General features: G+C 39.1%; 1 protein-coding gene across 7 annotated transcripts in view; it reads right to left on the reverse strand.

The window, feature by feature from the left end:
• SIPA1L1 (signal induced proliferation associated 1 like 1) overlaps positions 1-11,959 on the reverse strand; it is a 186,746-nt gene extending 174,787 nt beyond the window's left edge. For all 7 annotated transcript variants that reach the window (XM_060095913.1, XM_060095912.1, XM_060095911.1 and 4 more), the window contains exon 1: positions 11,942-11,959. The gene's annotated coding sequence lies outside the window, so the exon portion shown is untranslated. The remainder of the gene's footprint in view (positions 1-11,941) is intronic.
• Positions 11,960-18,836: the final 6,877 nt, after the last annotated feature.

Genomic DNA, 18,836 nt, shown 5'->3' on the forward strand with positions numbered 1-18,836 from the left:
TTCAATTAATAGTATTTCCTGAACACCTACCCTGTGAACTGTTCTAAACCCTGGGGCTAGGATGGTGAACAGAGCAGAAAACCCCTCACTCTTAAAGAGTTTACATTCTAGTAGGGGAGTGCAATAACAAGGAAATCAATAAATAATGTAAAGATCAGAAGTGAAAAGTGCCCTCTGGAAAAATAAAATTAGAAAGTGATATGGCTAACAGGACATGGAAGCAACCTAAGTGCCCACTGACAGATGAATGGATAAAGAAGATGTGGCACATATATATAATGGAATATTACTCAGCCATAAAAAGAAATGAAATTGAGTTATTTGTAGTGAGGTGGATGGACCTAGAGTCTGTCATACAGAGTGAAGTAAGTCAGAAAGAGAAAAACAAATACCGTACGCTAACACATATATATGGAATCTAAAAAAAAAAAGAAAAAAATAGAAATGGTTCTGAAGAATCTGGGGGCAGGACAGGAATAAAGACACAGACGTAGAAAATGGACTTGAGGACACGAGGAGTGGTAAGGGTAAGCTGGGACGAAGTGAGAGAGTGGCATGGACATATATACACTACCAAATGTAAAACAGATAGCTAGTGGGAAGCAGCTGCATAGCACAGGGAGATCAGCTTGGTGCTTTGTGACCACCTAGAGGGGTGGAATAGGGAGGGTGGGAGGGAGACGCAAGAGGGAGGGGATATGGGGATGTATGTATACATATAACTGATTCACTTTGTTATAAAGCAGAAACTAACACACCACTGTAAAGCAATGATACTCCAATAAAGATGTTAAAAAAAAAAAAGAAAAGCAGACAAAAAAAAAAAAAAAAGATACTCCTGAAGAAGAATAAGATGAAAGGACTTTCCCTCCTAGATAAGATTTTGGAAAAGAAAAAAAAAAGCTGTAGTAATTAGAGTATGATATTAGTGTATCAAAATCTAAATTGACCTTTGGAAGTAAACAGTAACCCCAGAAACAGTCTGAAATTCAAATTTAATTTGGTCTCATTTATTTTATCTGGCAATCCTACACATAAGAGGAAACAGGTACAAAAATGTTCAGAGTAACATTGTTTATAACAGCAATATCTGGAACCCACCTAAATCTACATTGAGGAAATAATGGATAAACTGTACATTCACACAACAGAATATTAGGCAGCAGTGAAAATAAATGAATTAAAGTAACGAGAAATAACATAATGAATAACATTACATAATGAATCTTAGAAACATTATTAAACTTAAAAACAAAAAAAAGTAATATGGCTAAGATGGCTGATTGGATACTCTCATCAATTGGTCAGTCAAGGAAGGCCTCTCTGTGAAGAAGTGATTTGAGATAAGAAGACCTAAATGTCCAGAAGGAACCGGCTACACAAAGGAAGGACGTTCTAGGCAGAAGGAAGAGCAAGTAGCAAGACCCTAAAACCTGAACAAACTTAGCACGTCCAAGGTACAGAGAGCAGGCGTGGCTGGAGGGCAGGGAGATGACACAGGGTAAGAGAGACAGACAGCTTCAGACTGTAAGGAAGCTCGGAGGCCTTAGTAAAAGCAATGTGAAGCAGCTGCAGGGCTCCACGGCCTTGTCTTGTGCATGACCCAGCAGAAGATACAAATGGCTTGCTCTAAGGTGGGATCAGCAGAGATGGAGAGAAATGGACAGAGTTGGGTACTTTTGGAGGTAGAGACAACAAGGCATGCTGATAGATCACATATGGTTTAGAAACTTGACATGCTGATGGATCTAGAAAGAGATGAATCAAGGATAACTCTTGAATGTCTAGCTTGAGCAACTGGTTGGATGATTCTCCTGAGGAATTCAGAGTGGGCGAGAAGCAGGTTTATAAACAGGATGACCAACCATCCTGGTCTGTCCTGGACTGAGAGGTTTCCTAGAACGTGGGACTTTCAGTGTTAAAACCAAGGAAGTCCTGGGAAAGCAGGATAACTTGATCACCCCAGATATAAATCAAGAGTTCTCTGCTGAGGGTGTCTATTGGACATCTATGTGGAGCTATCAGACTCACAGTTTGAAATACAGGTGTGAAACCAACTCTGAGCTGGAGACACAGAACTGGGAATCACAGAGGCATACAGGTGGCATTTAAAGTCCCAGAACTAGATGACATCACCTCAGGAGAGAAGAGAAGAGGTCCTAGAACAGAGTTGGCATTTCTCTTTTTCACAGATAATATAAAGATGTCTGCATCAGTAGAGTTCCCCATCTACACAGCCTTTCAGACTTAAGACTCCATGTTTTTGACTCTTACTTTCCAGAACTTGCCAGAAAACTATTATAGAAACACAAAGTAAAATACACATTTCAGATGCTTTGGGTGACTTATTTAAGCTACTGATCTTTGCTTAAAGCCTCAGCTCTGAAGGTCCCATGTCAGATCCTTCCCAACAGTCACAGAAGAGCCCAAATATACAGAACGGGTTTGTTTATTGTCCATCCTTTCCCTTCTCTTTCCCAAAGCTTCACTGCAAAGAAATCCCACGACTACTACTGACAAATGTTTGGCCTCTTTTCTCTACTTCCAATCCCACTTCCCTCCTTTTCTAAGTATCTTTAAGAAGCATGACCCTCAACTACCACAATCAAAAAGTCACAATGAGGAAAAGGAACACAGAAAGAAAGAAGTTGACAATAAAAGCTCTCCAAAGGCAAGTTTCACTTGAGAGAGGCCCACAGTTCGGCGCATTAGTCTCTTTGAATAAACTGCTAACGCCCTTGGCTGCAACTTAACTTGGGTACACTGGTATTCAAAAAAGGGATAATTACCAGAGTGACTCAACAGATGGCCCATTTAAACTATGGGATTAATACAATGTGTCTGGTGACCTAGTTCAAGTAACTAAATAGAAGCCTCCCAATTGGTCAACTTGTGATTGAAAATATCAAATGTTTGCAGCAGACCTTGTAAAATCTAACTCTATCTGGCCAATCTGGGCAGAGAAAGTAAGAGAATGAAACATGAGAAATAATCAAAAGAGGTCTAGGGCTTGGAATGGCCATAGCAGAATTACCTGGCTCCCCTGTGGGACATCTTCATCCCTATGAGGATAAGCATCCTGGCTAGAGAGAACAAGAAGACTTGGGCATTTCAAAAAATACATTAAAAAAAAAAAAAGGATGCTTTCTCACCAAAAAAAGACTCTGTCTAAAAGATAAGATAATTGAAACGGTAGAATTTCAGAGAGAAGCAATTAATGAGAATAAATTATACCTAGTAAACCCTACTCTACTGATAAATGGACCGCCCCCATTGTGGGCCCCTCCGTAGGGTCCCTTTTGTAGGGGCATAGTCACTCTTCAAAAGGACTTCCCAAATTCTTCTCTAGCACTTAAAAACACTCACATGCTGGATCACTTTGAACTCTTACTAAGTTTAATAAACGTGAAGCATTTTAAATTATATGTAAAGAAAAAGAAACAGAAAAGGCAGACTTGAGTTTTAAAATAAAAACAATAATAAAAACCTCAGAAGAGTCAGGGTCAAAGGTTTCTGATCAAACAGCTTAAGCAATGTCTTATTATATCATTATGCCTTTTCATTTTACTTTTATACTGAATAGCAAATTTGTTTTATTTTTAACTAACAATATTAGAAATTTAAACATCCTAATGTAAATCACCCTTAAAACATCGACTCTCCTGTTGATTGACTGCCGCTAAGTACATTTTCAGGGCACTCAAAAAATATCATCATATTTTTATGTATGTAAAAAATACTCATATACAATAATTTTATCTGCTATATAAATACCTTCTATAATCACTACATTCCTTTCTGTAAGGATGTAAATTTTAAAATCCATTAGTAATAAAAGATCATTTCTTTATCTTTCAAAGTAATTTAAATTTTGTAAATGATAGAAATTCAATGAAAAAAATGCTGATAGCAAACTTCATAACATAATTGGGTTTACAGACTTCTGACATTATGCTTAAGCACAGTAAAGCTATACAGACACATTTAATGGATACTAAGTTGCATATAATTGCCTGAAGCAAGAGATACATATTTTAATTTATATATTTTTAAATGCAGTTAATTGCTTCACCTTCATTCCAGTGAAATCACTAAACGATGCTTCACATATCTATTCCATTAGTGTTAAGACACTATTTATAGCTTTAGAATTTAATGATCCGAAAACACATTAATCGTTTTAAAAAATGTGTTCTGTGATGTCATTGTGGCTTTATAAGGATATGCAGAGCTTTTTACTGAGAGGCATGCTGACAAACAGAGAAAAGCAGACACCGTTAAGGTGAAAAAATGAAATGAAAAACTCCAGGTAGGAGTCTTGAAGACAGGGCGCTCAAGGACATGTGTTCTCCAAACAAAGAGTCTGCTGTGCCCACAGTCACAAGCCAGAGAGCCATCCTACTGCCCAGCAGCTGGAGGGAAAGGAGACCTAGGCAGGAATATTTCAACAAAAAGAATTATGCTGGAAAAGTAACATACTCTGAAAGTATTTTCATAATTAAGTTAATTTTAAAAACCTATCCAGTAATGAAATGTAAGATACAAATGAACCCACAAAAAAGTTTTCAATGAGCTCCTTTCTGCAAAAATATCTTTAAGTTTCTGATGCATATAAAATTCTACAGAGTCTCTAAAGATTAAGACAAATTACTACTGTCCAGTGCTAACGAGTTATTAGGGGAGTTCTTTACATAAAACCACATAAGGAACAAAGCAATAAGCACCACAGTATAATTCTGACAACTATTCCTCTAGCTGGATTTGGAAATTGTGCCCAGAGAGATGACACAGAAACAACTGAGAACAGGTGTGAGAACATGCAGAGGAGGAATAAAAAAGAACCAATCCCTAGTCCTGGGCCTTTTCCCATGAAGGGGAACAGGAGGCAGCACCGTCATCTCCGCCAGCAGGTCTTCTCTCTGACCACCAGACCAGGTGAGATGTCCATCCTTTTCAGGGAATCCAAGGATCCCATTCTTTCAAAGCACTTTCCACACTTTACAGTGAGTTTTTTGGGGGCAGAGATCAGCCCTTTCCATCCTTTCCAGGGAATCCAAGGATCCCATTCTTTCAAAGCACTTTCCACACTTTACAGTGAGTTCTTTTGGGGCAGAGATCAACTCTCATCAACCTGTACAGTCCCAGATACCAGCACAGTCACAAAGTACCTGCTCATTAAATGTTCAATATAAAAATAAATGAATGAGAAGAAAAAACAGTAAAAGAGAAGAAGCTATTTTCATGGAAGCGGGAGAACCAAAATGAAGAAGAAAAAGAGTAACTCCTTGGGAAATGAGACAGAAAACAAAGAGAAGTAGAAAACAGTCCAGGAATAGACTTATACACGTATGGTCAGTTGATTTTCAACCAAGACACCAACTCAGTTCAAGGAGAAAAAAATCTTTTTAAGCAAATAAATGGTAATGGATATACAGATGGGGGGGGGTGGAAACCACCTCGACAATTACCATATTTCATACACAAAAAATTAAAGATATCAATCTAAATGTAAAAGATAAAACCCTGAAGCATCTTCAAGTAAATACAGAAAAACATCTTCCCAATATTAGATAGGCAAGGATTTCTTGGATAACACATAGTAAAGCGCTAACCATGAAAAATTATAAATTGACTTAAAATTAAACCTTCTCCTTATCAAGAGATACCATTAAGAATATTAATCTCTCTCTCTCTCAAAGCAAAGGAAATAAAAGCAAAAATAAATAAATGGGACCTAATTAAACTTAAAAACTTTTGCACAGCAAAGGAAATCATCAACAAAATGAAAAGACAACCTACTGAATGGGAGAAAATATTTGCAAATGACATGAACAATAAAGGGTTAATATCCAAAATATATAAACAGCTCATACAACTCAATATCAAAAAAACAAATAACCCAATTAAAAAATGGGTGTAATACCTGAATAGCCATTTTTCCAAAGAGGAACTGCAGATGGCCAACAGGCACATGAAAAGATACTAAATAAATATCATTAGTCATCAGAGAAACACAAATTAAAACCACAATGAGGTATCACCTCATTTTGTGGCTATCATCAAAAAGAACACAGTAACAAACGTTGGCAAGAATGTGGAGAAGTGGGAACCCTTGTACACTGTTGGTAGGAATGTAAAATGGTGCAGCCACTATGGAAAACTGTATGGAGGTTTCTCAAAAAACTAAAAACAGAACTAGCATATGACCCAGCAATTCCACTCCTGGGTATATATCCAAAATAAACCAAAAACACTAATTTGAAAAGATACATGAACCTCAATGTTCATAGCAGCACTATTTACAATTGCCAGGCCATCAACAGAGGAATGGATAAAGAAGATGTGGTGTGTGTGTGTGTATGTGTATATATATACATACACATAGACACACACACACACAGGAATATTAGCCATAAAAAAGAATGAAATGATGCCATTTGCAGCACCATGGATGGATGGACCAAGAGATTATCATACGGAGTGAAGTCAGTGAGACAGAGAAAGACAAATACTGTATGATATCACTTATATGTGGAATCTAAAAAAATACAACAAACTAGTAAATATAACAAAAAAAGAAGCAGACTCACAGATACAGAGAACAAACTAGTGGTTACCAGTGGGAAGAGGGAAGGGGGGAGGGGGGAGGTAGAGGTAGGGGCTTAATAGGTAAAAACTACTATGTATAAAATAAATAAGCTACAAGGATATATTATATAGCACAGGGAATATAGCCAATATTTTATAATAACCATAAAAGAAGTATAATCTTTAAAAATTATGAATCATTATGTTGTATACCTGAAACTTATATAATACTGTATATCAACTATAGTTCAATTTTTAAAAATCCAAAACAGAAAATATAAATATATATGTATATATACACATATACACACCATATGTATGTACACATTCTATATGGGTACACATTTATATGTTATTTAAACATACAGAGGTAATATATATTTAAAATCTTACAATTCAAAAAAGGTAATTCAATAATATTTTAGAAAAACAATCAAGACTTGAAGATACTGCAAAAAAAGATGAATGGCCAATAAGCACATGAAAAGATCCACAAAATCATTACACATCAGGAAAACACAAATTAAAATCACAACGAGATACTATTTCACACTCACCCCACCAGAACAGTTAAAATAAAAAAAACAAACTGTGTGGCTGAACCACACAGACTCCAGCTTACCAGCTCCATCCTAGGCCCGAAGTCCTACCCACCCTCCCCTTTGTGTGACCGAGCTTTTGCCTGATCACAAGGAATGCACCCAAGGCAGGTAGATGCCCTATCAACTTTACCCTTGCCTTCATCTGATATGAAAACTGAAGAATGCTTTTTGCTGACACAGATGGTCATGAGACCCCCAGGGTCGGTGGGGAGGGGGGAATCCCTGGTTCCCGTAGGTGTGGACTTCTTCTCCCTTGGTAGTCAGCTTCTATTTTTAGCTTTGGTCCCCGTTACATCCCCCTGTACCTCTTTTGGCAGCACCATATGCAGCTGCGAATGCCTCTGGATCACCATCCGCCCAATCCTGCTTGTGGGTAAGTTACCTACAATAAACTTCATAACTGCATTTTCTGGAGCTGCCTGTTTCATTTTTCAGTCTCAAAGTTTCTTCTCAGTTCGGAGGATACTACTCAATATCTCTGCCTTCCAACACACACACACAAAGAGCTGACAATACTAAACACTAGTAAGAACATAAAGCAACTGGAACCCTCACACATAATTCCTTGCTCAAGTATAAAATGGCACAACCAGTTTGGAAAAACAGTTTGGCAGTTTCTTATATAGTCAAACATACATCTACTCTATGATCCAACAATTCTATTCCTAGGTATTTACCCAAGAGGTATGAAAATAATATGTCTACAAAATGACTTTGTAAAAATGCTTATAGCAGCCTTATTCATAACAGCCAATAATAACTAGAAACAACCCAATCTTAGAACACTTAAGACCTATGCATTTTATTTCATGTATATTATAAATGAGCCCCCCACCCATAAAATCCCCGAAACTCTAGAAGAATTAAGGTATATAAGAGTGGTGGACTAATCCTCTCCCTCCCCTACTTTTTGTTTCTCCTACACTGGAAACAAGAAAGAGAGAATGAGAGATCTGAGAGGGGGTGAGAAAGAGTTCTGCTGGAGAGAGACAGAGCTGAAGGATGTTTACAGGCAAAGAAAAAGCCTGAAGAGATGAAGGGGGAGGAAAGACGGGAATGCCAGGGCTAGAGAATTCACATCTGGAGAAGGAGAGGGGACCACAGTGTCCCAGCACCCACAGACAGGGTGAAGAGTTCAACTGTGGGAAGGCACAGGACCTCACTCAGCATGGAGCACAGAGGAAAGGAGGAGCTGGGTGCTGAGAAGTAAGTTTATTCTCCAGCGTGGCGGATCCCTGGGCTGGCAACAAAGCTGCCTTCAACTCCTTCCTCTCCCTTAACCCAATAGTCGGTCTATTCTTTTGCGCCATCTGATGGAAAATGTATTGAATGGACAGCCTTGAGTGGGTACTGTGGGACCACTATAATACTTGCCTAAAATAAGGAGAGACTATCTGGCAAAAGACTCGAATTTCTCTTTTGAATGATATATGCATTTTGTCAACATGGATTAACTTTTAAAGAACGAAGTATGCAAGGGTCCGTCTGTTTCCTGCTCTTTAAATGACTTGTTTTGTTATCTCTGACAAACAACTATGCATTTGGGCCTTTATTTACTTATACTTAAACTGTATGTCACAGACTAATAAACATTAGAATCCTTTCATTAGTCAAACATTCTAAATACAGAACATGCTCTCTAGGTTAATTTACTTGCCAATAGGTAGAACTTAACAAATGGCCCAATAAAGAAGCTAACTGACCTCATATGGAGTATGAATTATTCTCACTAAAGGTGGAGATAAAAAATTACACATAACAAGAACAAGTTCTGTTTTCTGTAGAAGCTACAACTTAGACTTCCCTTTCTCTGTATATTTGAGTCCCCTTTTTGAACACTATATGATTTTACCCTAATTTCAAACAATTTAAAATGTCTAAATAACTGATAAGTTTAATATCATCTCTCTTTTGAAGGAGGAGAATTCTAACCTAAGAAGAGCTAAAGTGTTTTCCTCGGGGCAAATCAAGTGTTTCCACTGCTAGTATATCCTTCTTTTTCTTATTCAACAAAGATATTACTTCCAAGATAACTGACACAACTTTTTTGTCTTCCCTAGCTAACACTGTACTTTACAAAAATCCAAAATTCTGGAAAGCAAATTCTAGGAATCAACTTTATTACAGTCTTTCACAGAATTTAAGTTCCATACACATTGGAAAGGAAAGAACAGACAGAGTGAGCTGAGAAATGTCCCTCCAATCAAGCAGTCTTAGAAGACATGCAATAACCAGCTCATCTCTTCCCCTCAGTGGAGCAAGCCGCTGACAGTGAGCGATTGGTGTTTTGAAACAAATTCCAAGAGGCTTGTGAAGGTAAACTACTGGCCAGCTACAAGGAATGTCAAATCTCCATGATGCGGTCTTTTTAGAGCTCCCCATTAGAGTCAGCACTGGTTTACTATGAGATGAAGGAAAGCATTTCTCATGAGGAGCTGCTGCCAATGAAGAAGCAGTTTTTAGGCCAGCTTCCAAATGCCACCTGGCATCGCCCCAGGGATGAGGCACCCGCTCAGATGATATCTGCGGCAGAAGCAGCATCTCTTCACCCACAGGGGGTTGGGGACTTCACAACAGTTCCGCTTTCCAGCTACTCTGGAAGACAGGGGAAGGAAATGTCTCTCTCCACCTTTAATTCTCCTTGCAAGTTCTCTTTCTGTAGTCTAGGTCATATAGCTCTCCACAAGAATATCAATGTACACAAATTGAAAAGCCTGAGGGTGAAGAGTTAAATCACACACACACACACACACACACACACACACACACACACACACACACACACAAGCTGTATTCTGTGTGAAAGCTCAACAAAAACTACAAGTCCATCTGCCAGAGAAAGCGTCCTCTCGCTGAATAGGAAGTGAAATGGAGACCTGAAAGAGTAATTCCAAGAGCCAGTTATTTTTCATGGGGCCGGGAACTTCATGGTCATTGCCAATAGAAACTTATTGCCATATATAAAGGGCAGTGACTCCTCTCTTTGTAAATATTATGAAATACCAACCACTAGCTTGAATGTAATATAAACTACATTTGTTCAATGTGTGAAGCTTTTTCTTCTGCAAAAGGTCCAAGTAGGTAAAAGCTGGCCTAATCAAGAAGTAGCTATTCCCTGGAAACGAATGTCAAAAGCAGCCGGTTCTCAGATGGAGGTCAAGAACTGAACAGAGAATATTTATAGTTGGCCACTCAAGCAGAGAATAACTGTAACAACAACATCTTCTCCCATTTATGACACTTTACAGTTTACTAGAGAGCATTTTTGTATTTATTATCTCATTTGGAAAAATAGGCCAAGTCCACTCAGAACTGTAGGAAGTATCCCAGCACCAAAGAGCATGTGGCCCTCTGCCCTTAGAGGGAAAATACTCACAAAATCAAAATAACTGCATCTTCTCTTGTGCTGAAAAACAGTAACTAAACAACTATCTTGCAGACCTAATTTGAAAGCAACATCCCATGACTGCAGTTAGTGGTGAACTACATGCAATAAACACAACCAAAAAAAGGGGAGTCTGGAAAAGAAAGACAATAACTACTAAGAAACCAGACTTTTTTTTCTTTATTTTTTGATTGTTCTTCAAGCATTGAAACGTATAGGAAGGGGCCAACTTTGTCCTTTTGTATCCAGAAATACCAAAAACAGACACAAACTCCAAAAAGCATCATGACCCTGCCTCTATTTTATAACATTTGGAAAAAAATGAACTTGACAATGAAATTTAGAGCCCTAGTAATGAAGACAGAGAGATCTGAAGTAGCAATAAGAGAAGGCAGAAAAGAAACGCTCAAGTCCAGATCCCATTCTGCCAGATGACCGCCTTCCCTGCCAAGGACGATATCCCCACCTAACAGGTGAAAGGATTATTCCTCACGCAGTGATTCCCAACTGTGGTTTCAGACAACTACTAGGGGACTCCAAGAACCTCAAAGAATATGGCAAAATTTCAGAACATAGTTTTAATCCCACCAATTTATGGAGGACTAATGTACCCCCAAAACTGAGTGTAAGAATGGTTGGAAATCACCTCTCTGGGAACTAGGAAACAGTACAGCCTTTTACTTTGAAACATGAAGAGAAAGTAACTTCTCACTTCTCACTCCCCTAGAGAAAAAGAGATCCTACTAAATAACATTAGAGAAGAAGATTTGATTTTTAAAAAAGGGTATTCAACTTATATCACAGCCTCCTCACAGAATTAATGAAGGAGGAATCCATCTGGTCAGAAATTAGAATGGCTGTTTTAAAAAAAGAGTGAGCCTATTTTTTCCCTGCAGTTAACACGTCAGCAAGTCAATCAAACTTTCTATTAACTGAGCATCTACTATGAAAAGCAAAACAAAACATGGACAAATTAGCTACTGCTTAAAGATGCCCTCAGACCTTGCTTAGAAAATGGTAGCTACCTGGTATTATTTCAGGTCAAAAAAGAAGCAATGGCAGAGTTAGCAATTCCTCTGTGGTGGGTTACTTTTTAAGACTACAAATTCCTCACCTGAACTCTTTTCTAATTTTCTTCCCACATCAGGTTGACCCCTTCATTCTTTACCTGAACTTGACTTTATTCCCATCCTCCACTTAGAACAAAGTCAAACTCCTCCCCACTCTTCCTACCAGCTGCCCCCCATGTCTTTCATATCAAAAAAAAAAAAAAAAAAGGGAAGGAAATGGGGAAGAAAAGGTAAAAAGATAACCCATTTTGAAGGAATGAGAATGAGGATGGGGAGACCAACTGTAAATGACTTACCCAAATCCTTTTGGAGAAGAAATTACATTGGAATCTTATCTGAAACAAACAAACAAAACCCTATCAAGCTATCTTTGTGAAGGAGTAGTGAACTTAACAGAATCAGGAACCCACTGATAAAGAGAGAGTGTTATAACGTGTTAAGAGTCCAAGTAGCAAATTAAAAAATAGGGAGGTTTCTTTATTTATAACTTTAGCATTGGGTCTGAGAATAAAATAAATAAATTTGAAATCAATCTGAAATAAATCTAATGAGTGTTATGCAAGAAAATCAACTGATACACACACCCCCCAGCATTGTGAATACAAAGACAACAGTTCAGAATATTAAACACGATCATGCAAAGTCTAAAAGTCCCATGAAGCCACCCATAAGTAAAACAGGCAGAAAAGATAGGATCACTATTTATTAATGATAATATTTTGAAAACAAATTAAAATTTGCTTTCTTCAACCATTTAAATGCAAAGATCTTAATTTGATGCCTAAAACTAAAAACACACTATAACACCCAGGAATCAAAGTTTGAGTGTTTTCCAACAATACAAAATTATAAAATAATTTAAAACTGGACGCTATTTGACTAATATAATTCAAATCAGTCTCTCAGTGGAAGAGACTAACGTCGCAAAAGTGAAATCCCGCATGCTGTTGCTGTCTAAAGAGTCTTCAAAGACAGTGCTGTGTTCTTACTAACATTAACAGCTGCTGAAACAACAATTCTTTTAGAAATCCTCATTTTCTTCCAGGGATGCAGTTTGCCAAAGAATCCCAGGCTAAAATCTAAATGGACACAGGGCCAAAACCGAGTGATAACAAAATTCAGACTTCGTTTAAAACAACTTTTACACTCTTTCCTTGGAAGAGGGGACAAAGGACAAAGCTCTCATCATTTGCTCTGTTTACACCACAAAGGCTTCAGCACAAGAAACTCTGGGGGTGATTACTGGCCAACTGGTTGAAGTGGATCCCTGCTCATAGAGAATGTTTCTGTTATGGACAAACACTTAAAAGAAGCCCTCTGGAAGCTAAGAGGGCTGTGGCATACATACCAAGTTATTTTGAGCCTCAGAGAAAGAGGCCAGCAAACAAATCCTCAGAAACAATCCAAAAAACACCATAAAGGGCAAATAGTTTCAGATCCAGGGAGATGTCTGTTGCTTCCTTGTGGTGTGATGATTTGAAAACCAGACAATAACCGGACTTACTGTAAACTGAAGCATGAAGTGGGATAATGGAGATGTGAGTCAGTGCAGAGTTCCTTGTGCTCTGCAATGTTGCATTGTTTAAGTTACGGGACAGGAGAGGGAGCAGAGAGGAGGGGGTACATCAGACAGAATGAGGCAGGGGACAGATATACCATATCAAAAACAAGTCCAGGAGGGACCCTGAATTCAACTACCCTTGGAGAATTACCGTATGCAGCCTTGGGTCACTTGCCTTTTTTCTCCTATCTTTCTATCAGGGGAACGGAGATATTTCTTTTAAAGATATAGTATTCCTCTTCCTATATAACGGCATACTTTATAAGACTCCTTCACTTAAAAACAAACAAAACAAAACCACAGGCCTACATAGAGAAATACACCCTACACCAAAAATCTTTCCCTAAAACTGTTAAAAACAAAAGCTAACCAGAATAGGCCAGAGCCCAGCTTCCCTTTAAAAAGGCTCCCTCTTTATCCTACAATGAAATGTCAACAGCCTCTGGATATAAATACTTGACGTTCAGATGATATTATGTTTAACACATTCCATATACAGGTATTTAAGAATTTCTGGGTGCCCCCACCCAGGTTACTCCTTCACTAATAATTGGTGTGGGTCTCCCTGTACCACCCTTTTAATGGTGTGCTCTGTGTTCTGTGAGAACACATTATTAGCTCAGGTTAACCACAGCTACTTCTGGGTGGTGAAATCACAGATGCTTTTCATTTTCATCTTCATTTTATGTTTGGTTGTACTTTCCACATTTTCATAGGTATGTATTGTTTTTGGAAAAGTTTTTTTTTTTTTTTTTTTTTTTGCGGTACGCGGGCCTCTCACTGCTGTGGCCTCTCCCGTTGCGGAGCACAGGCTCCGGACGCACAGGCTCAGCGGCCATGGCTCACGGGCCCAGCTGCTCCGCGGCATGTGGGATCCTCCCGGACCGCGGCACGAACCCCTGTCCCCTGCATCGGCGGCGGACTCTCAACCACTGCGCCACCAGGGAAGCCCGAAAAGTTATTTTTTAAATTTGAGAGGAACAGAGTGTTTTCTGGAGTGTTTTCCAGAGGTTTTCTGGATACTTCAAACAAATACAACCAAATGGATATTACTCCAAATGATTAGCAAAATACAATAAAAGAACAGAATTTTAGCCACAATGAATGCTGGGCCTTGGCTTGAATCTTTATAACCAACAAGCTCCATGCATTTGCAGAGTGAATGGATGTACACTGATGTCTCCATCTTTATTTATTTATTTATTTTTTTATTTTTTATTTTTTTTTCTTTTTTTGCTGTATGCGGGCCTCTCACTGTTGTGGCCTCTCCCGTTGCAGAGCACAGGCTCCGGATGCGCAGGCCCAGCGGCCATGGCTCACGGGCCCAGCCGCTCCGCGGCACATGGGATCCTCCCAGACCGGGGCACGAACCTGCATCCCCTGCATCGGCAGGCGGACTCTTAACCACTGCGCCACCAGGGAGGCCCTGTCTCCATCTTTAAAATGAGGACACTGGGCTTCCCTGGTGGCACAGTGGTTAAGAATCCGCCTGTCAAGGCAGGGGACATAGGTTCGAGCCCTGGTCCGGGAAGATCCCACATGCCGCGGAGCAACTAAGCCCGAGCACCACAACTACTGAGCCTGCGCACCACAGGTACTGAAGCCCATGCGCCTAGCACCCATGCTCCACAACAAGAGAAGCCACGGCAATGAGAAGCCCGCGCACCGCAACGAAGAGAAGCCCCCGCTCGCCACAACTAGAGAAAGCCCGCACGCTGCAACGAAGACCCAATGCAGCCAAAAATAAATTAATAAAATAAATTAATTTTTTTTAAAAATGAGGCCACCATGCAGTAATAAAATGGGAATACCATCAAATTTTCAGGATGGGGCCAAATATTCAGACAGAAGTAGAGACAGCTGGTCTGTCTTCACAGACTGTTTAGCAGAGTTTTCCAGAGTACAGAGGGGGCACCTACCGGTACAGATCAGACTAATTCTATTTAATTGATTTGAGAAGAAAATTTTAAAAAAAACAAAAAACAAAGAGGGTGGGAAGCTTTCTCCAGGGATTTGCGTTCATTTAGAAAATTGAGATTTCATTTCCACAAAGTTAGAAGGCATCTGCTACTGAGGGGATAAGATATCATCAAGCATAAAACTCCAGATATGTCTACACTCGTTAAGAACTTTGGAATTCTTGACCTGGCCTGTTACTGCACCCACTGACGAGAGATATTGACTGCCATGGAAGAAATAATTCACACAATGTAATCTAGAAGCCATAAAGTGAAGCTGAATTCCCACTAGACTTAAACTTTTCACGCCCAGTCTGTTTAGGTGTTGGCTAATGACCCAATTATTTACACAATATGCAAACTAAGGGCCATAAGTTTGCGTAATTTGTATTTGGTACTGAAGCATGGTCTCTTGGCTCCTAATTGCAAAAAGAGATTAAGTGAGAGGTTAATTGGGTATTAAACAAGTCCTTACGACAAATAGGATCGAAGTTCTTCGTAAACAGGCACCCTTTTTAAACACAGCCTAAATTGCTAATATGAAGGTCTCTAAGATTTATATCAGGGAAAAGAGCTTAACTAACCGTGTAATAAGGAATTTTATCAATGGTGTTCACTGACATGAAATACTTTATCAATCAGTTTCTTAGAAACTCACTCTAAAATCTTTCAACTTAATTCAGATGTGCTAACCATAATTTTATAATTTGAACACCTGATTTTCCAAAATGAACATGACAGTGTATAACAAATAGCAATGACCCAGACCAACAAAGACAACCCAACTCTCGTGCTTGTGCACATACACCCACAGACGCAAAACAGTAGTCATGCCTGCAAAACACAAAATTACACAGCGAACTATGGCTTTCTTCTACTTCCTGTCAAAAGATGCATTCCTCTGAGAAGCCCACTCACAGATATTCCAATGTGAAAACAAAGATTTATCCACGTATTAAAAAGTCAACTCACATTACAAGTTGAAAATCTGGTTTTTTGGCTACTGACTGGCTAAATCTGCTTGTCTTTTTCTCTTTAGAGCAGAAACAATAAGACGTTAAGTGCTGGGCAAGATCCCTAATGCACCATCAGAGAAAACCCGTAAGGAAAAAAACCCCAAAAAACCTAATTAAAAGGCTTACCTTCTATCTAAGAAAAGTCTTCATTTTATCTTTATCCCCAAATGACTTACAAATGTCCTCCACTTTAGAATGAATATGATTATTTTAATGTTTTGCACTAAAATAAATTGGAACAAAGTGAACTTATGATTCAGTGAAGACCAAAAAAAAGACTTTCACCCACTTCATTGCCAGGTAACTGACAGGTGTCAATAAGTCAGAGAACAAAAGGATATCAAATTCCATCCTAAATATGAGAGACACTGATGAGTGGTTCAAGTTAGAAGATGCAAAACGCACACAATGTAAACTTCCAGGATTCCCTCCTGCGTCAACCATGCTGCAGGAGTGAAGCTGAGACTCTCGGCAGCAAGACAGCCCCTGGGCCTCCCTTCCTGAAAGACATGGATGGGAGACCAAACTGGAGCTGAAGATTGGCAACCACTACTACCCCTTCACAAAGGAAAGGCTAGAAAGCGCGGAGGAATGTTCTAAAACAGACCCGCAAAACCCAAATGTCAAATGTTCCACTGCTTTTCACTCTATCTAGGGAAGAAATTTGCTTTCACAAATGGGTACATACCCATCTTCAAACTCAAAGAACAAGTCTCCCTTTCTAGTTCCTTCAATCAGAATAAAGAGCGGAAAACATTTAGTAGCATTCTGGATGACTTGCACCAATTTAGATGATTCATGTATTGCTTTCCCAGACTAAATGGTCTATGGCTAGTGATTTCAAGTCAACAAGGGTGTGGAAAGCAAGACCTAATTACAGATCTGAGTCACTGTCTAGAAGTTCCCTCAGCCCAGTGGAGCATCCCCCAAAGGGCACCATTTCATTTTGAGGCATAAAAACAAGCCAAGTCTACAGATCCCTTTACATAGGAAATAAATGAGAAGACATCCTTCCACAAGAAATAAAAATAACAGTTCACTGAACTGATTTTTCAAATAAAAACATCAGTAGTCTTTTTCCCCTTAAAAAACAACTATAACACTAAAGTTTCTGAAAGAAGAATATGGAAATAAAATTCATTACAGGATTATAGCTTAAATATCTTGCATTTCTTGTCTATATTTGGCCTGCTATACAAATGGCATTCCACTTGAAGGCTGGTCATCTCCCAATGGAAGAGATTTACTAGCTCTTTTCATAGGGGCCTCATTGATTGGGTGTTTCCATTTGATGGTTATAATCTTCTAACATTGGCAACATTTTAATTTATGATCCTAGGCCCACAACGAAGGAAAAAAGCTAAAGACAGTTACATTTAAATAAAATTAAAAGAAGGATCCATTTTTTAACAACAGAAAAATGCATGCACAAAGCACAAAAACCTAAAACTGGATTTTTACAAAAGATGTTACTGAGTCTGTAGTGTGGATACAATCTATATGAATTGAGGGGAAAAAAACCTTTTGGGTTTACTGTTTTTTTCACATGTTAAACATTTAGGCAATGGGACTTCCCTGGTGGCGCAGTGGTTAAGAAACCGCCTGCCAAGGCAGGGGACACGGGTTTGAGCCCTGGTCCAGGAAGATCCCACATGCTGCAGAGCAACTAAGCCCGTGTGCCACAACTACTGAAGCCCACGCGCCTAGAGCCCGTGCTCCGCAACAAGAGAAGCCACCGCAATAAGAAGCCCGTGCACTGCAACGAAGAGTAGCCCCCGCTCGCCGCAACTAGAGAAAGCCCGCGTGCAGCAACGAAGACCCAACACAGCCAAAAATAAAAAAAATTTTTTTTTAAATTTCAGCGAAAAATAACACCCGGAAAAAAATGGAAATCCTCTTCTGATTGTCATAAATCTTTCTCTGACATTTTATCAGTATTTACGCTCCCACGTTGAGAGGATTAACGATCTCTGAGTGGAAATGACTATTCAGTCTGTGGAGGCAACATTCCAAACAAGAACCTGGGGATACGACTCCTCAAATGGCAAAGAATGGGTGTTTTGAATGCAGAAGTTAAATGACCTAAAAATGTTTCAGACAAGGATGCTACAAAATCATGTCCAAGACTCATGCTGGGAGATAATGAGATAATGAGATACTACAATTCAAAGTACCACGCTTCATAATCTGTTCATAGGAGTGGATGCCTCCTCTATGACTGCTGCCACCAGTCCAAGGCGGAAACAAACTTAGAAAGCACAGAAGTCAACTTTGTCAGTATGATGGCTAACTGTCAGAGTGCAAAAGAATGCATCGTTTTACCCAAGTTTGCCAAAAGCATGCATTATGACCACACAATGAATGCAGCTATTTATATGAAAAAGTAACCAACACACTCTGAAAAGCTCACTGATGACACAGTAGGTCCTGCACATGCCAAACCTTCAAAGGAGTGCAGGCACGGGTGTGAACTCAGCAGAAGACCAAGCACCAGACTCCAGAAGATAAGCATGTTGATGAAACTCATCAGCCACTGAAAATCTAACACATTTCATTACGATCACCAAGATGCCTAGTAACAGATCTTCGGACAAGTATCTGAGAACACATTTATAGCTTCTTTCTGTGATCCGGAATTTCTTCTCAACTTCTTTGT

This window comes from Mesoplodon densirostris, chromosome 4 (genome assembly GCF_025265405.1).
Source record: "Mesoplodon densirostris isolate mMesDen1 chromosome 4, mMesDen1 primary haplotype, whole genome shotgun sequence".
NCBI lineage: Eukaryota > Metazoa > Chordata > Mammalia > Artiodactyla > Ziphiidae > Mesoplodon > Mesoplodon densirostris.